The 3,533-nt window shown below is 38.2% G+C and overlaps 1 non-coding gene across 1 annotated transcript; it reads right to left on the bottom strand.

Annotated features, from left to right (window-relative positions):
• Positions 1-991: 991 nt before the first annotated feature.
• On the bottom strand, positions 992-1,063 carry TRNAE-CUC (transfer RNA glutamic acid (anticodon CUC)). The gene has a single exon. It is a non-coding gene; the product is annotated as a tRNA-Glu (tRNA).
• Between the last annotated feature and the right edge of the window lie 2,470 nt (positions 1,064-3,533).

Here is a 3,533-nt window from a genome sequence, read left to right on the forward strand (position 1 = left end):
CAGAAGGTTCCACTGGAAGAGGCTGTCCAGAGAGGTTGTGGAGTCTCCTTCTCTGGAGAGAGCCCACCTGGACACACTCCTGTGTGATCTACTCTAGGTGAAACTGCCCTAGCAGGTGGGTTGGACGAGATGATCTGAAGAGGTCCCTTGCAACCCAAATGATTCTGTGATGCTGTGATCCCTTTGGTTATTGGTGTCAGTTGTCCCAGATGTATCTCCTTCCATCTTCTTGTGGACCCCCAGCCTAGTCACTGGCAGTATTGTCTGAGGAGTAGAAATGCCTTTGACTCAGCAATAACAAAACTTCCCTGAGTTATCAACACTGTTTTCAGCACAAATCCACAAAACAACCCCATACCAGCTACTATGAAGAAAATTAATGCTATCCCAGCCAAAACCAGCACAAGTGGATATAGGGAAGTATCTGGGGAAAGGTGGTGTTGGTTGCTCCTCCCTTGAGAAAAGTCAAACCCATTCGTGAGACTGTCTTTGCTCAACAACCTGGGTGTACTTGGTGTGTAATGCAGGATGGGGAGATCTAGCATTTATCTCAAGAAAATTTAATCTTGGGGAAAAAATAAGCTGTGATATGAGTTAAATGTTGTAGGAAGTAACATAGCAGGAAAGACCTGAACCAACGAGGAGTGAGCTTTGCAAGGAACAAGGCGAGTGCAATGGGTCAGTACTGGCACCCAGTGCTTGAACATGCTGCTTCTCCTGTGCTGAGCACCCATCTTGACAGATGGGGTCCAAGTCGTAGCCTGTTCTTATAAACATTTGGGCGGAGTGGTGGAATGGGAGAATATCTGTCTGTTAAGGGAAAGAAGACAGTAGTACTTAATGACAATGTATAAATCTGCATGTTGATATAAAAATGGTTGAAGTATGTAGTGTAAATTGTAAATATTGATAAGAAGGGAATTCAATAATGAGAAACATCCAATTTTATGTTCCTCATGGCTCACACACTGGTCTACACGCAAACAATTGTTTCCCTGACCGGGAATCGAACCCGGGCCGCGGCGGTGAGAGCGCCGAATCCTAACCACTAGACCACCAGGGAACACAAAAACTTGATTGGAATAGACTAAATTAGAAAATATTAGATTAGAACACTGGTTTATCAATCTTTCAGGGAGAGATCAATCTCACCTAAATATAACTATCTAACATTTGTCTTATTTAGCGATTTTAGTTCCCTCAGTAGTCCCCAGAGAGAAAGGGAATTCTTCCTACCCTTCTATAACAACATATCTTCAGTTAGTATGAGTCTCCCACCTGAGTTTCCCATTTCTTTAACAAATATTGTCTAATTGACCAAGTTAGACTGGCTATCTAATGATTAAATGCCCAGAGATACGTTAAATTAACCTTAACCTTGGGGTTGATTTAATTTGTGTAAAAATAGGCATCTAGTGCTGTGTGTGTCACCTCTGCTAGACTAGGAGGTGCATGGAGGGGCCTGGAAAAATCTTTTCAGGACTCTAGGAAATTAAATTGTACTTAATGTCTATGCTCAGGCAACCGAATACCATGGTGATGGTAGAGCAGTCATGATGCAAAAATGGGTACTAATATTATCTTTTTATTTCAGTGTGTTAACATTTATTATTATTATTATTATTATTATTATTATTATTATTATTATTATTATTATTATTATTATTATTATTATTATTATTATTAATTTTATCTATGGCTTGTCTACATTTGTTTTTCCTTAGCAAAACCAACACAGCTGCAATTAAAACTCAATCTATGCTGGGTTTTTTGACATAATTCAGCAGAAGCTGGATCAAGCTATTTCTTGGATTTTTTCAAGATATTAGTCCAACCCCTCATACTGAGTCTGTGTGGATCTAAAGGAGCTGTCTTCTTCAGACGGCTTCACCTCTCTGTGCCTTTACAAGTATATCTGTGTTTGCAATATAGGCTCATGACAAGCCAGAAGCCATGTGGAACTCTTGATTCACTTTCTACACACATTTGTGACAACAAATAGTCAAAGATATTATTTTAAGAAGTATTATGGCAGTGATGATTGTAAAAATAGATAACAAGTGTTTTCCCTCCCTCCTATCAGTTAACATGCTCTCTTCCAGGATGACTTTTACCAGTCACTGAACATATTTTCTCAAATGGAGCAATTTGTCTGTTTCTCGCATGCTGATTAAAGAAAATTAGAAACACTTTGCATGTAACACTAACCCCCTACAGATTTGTTTGAGATATATTTTCGTAATTTAATCTTAGTTTGATAAATGTATAACCATTAGTAAATCACAAAGGTCACCAATATATCATTCATGCAGTGAGTGATTTAAGGTCTTTCTTTTCTACATTATGCCATAGCTAGAAACCTTTTTTTTTTAGCTTAAGAAACCACTGCTGAATACAGGAGTTGCTCCTTCATATTTCTTTTCGGTATAATTCTACCAGGCATTAGACTGCAAGAGGTAAAAAAAGGCTAAAAGGATTACAGACTAAAACTCAAGCTATGTCAGTCATTGATTTGTGAAGAATTAAGAACCAGTTTCATTTTGGAAAGAAGCTAATACTCTTAGAAAAGCCTGATCTACTCCAGTTCTTGTGCATCCTTTATATAATAGGCATACATCCAAGATATGCAAGCAAGCGTATGTAGTTCATCAGAAGTTTCCTTGGATTTTTTTTCTCTAATTAACAGGAGAATGTAAATTGGAATGGTTATTTATCTTTAATTTTTCAGTTGTAGATGTGTAAACACTATTCAGAATAATTCTCATGTAAAGATAGTTAGGCATATTGGAATGAATCATTTTTACAAGTATAACAAAAGAAATAATAGTTTATAGCTGTAAACATACTGTGAAGAGCTCAATAGACAATAATGTTGCACCAGTCTGGGGAGGGAAAATTATGCTAAATGGCTTCTCCAGTGTGTAATTTCTGTGACATAAGAATACCAAATCAAATTAAACTGTGCAATTTATGTACCTACAAAAGAAAACTTGGGGCAGACACAAGAAAAGAGACTTATACTGTGTAATAGTGACTACTGCGAAACCTCACTAATTTACAAACTGTCAGGTGAGAGGCATCTTCTCGCAGAGCCCACAAATCCAGTGCTGGAAGAACATCAACAAGGTTCAAGAGGTATTTAGCAAGATAAGTGCTGGAAGTATCTGCTTTAGTGCTGCAAGACGAAGCAGTGGCTAGTGACGTCTCAGAAACATGGGACTGGGGTTTGAATTCCAGCAGGCTCAAGACAGGAATGAGACAGGATCTCTGACATGAGTGAAGAAAGTCTTCATTGAGTGTATTGGACAAAATAAGTCAACTTCATTCCAGACTTATGTGGAACCTGTTAGCCATGGATGCTCTGCAAACCTTTCTGCACTGAGTCTGTCAGCAGATTTGGGCAGAAAAAATACTGATCTTTGTAATTTTGAAGAGGTAGGTATGAAGCTGCTGTACAGCATGAAAAGCAAGATGTTTACATGACTTCCATCTAATGTTTGGAAACTGGAAACCTGCTGCTTCTGCAACGGAAT

This window comes from Columba livia, chromosome 3 (assembly GCF_036013475.1).
Source record: "Columba livia isolate bColLiv1 breed racing homer chromosome 3, bColLiv1.pat.W.v2, whole genome shotgun sequence".
Taxonomy (NCBI): Eukaryota; Metazoa; Chordata; class Aves; order Columbiformes; family Columbidae; genus Columba; species Columba livia.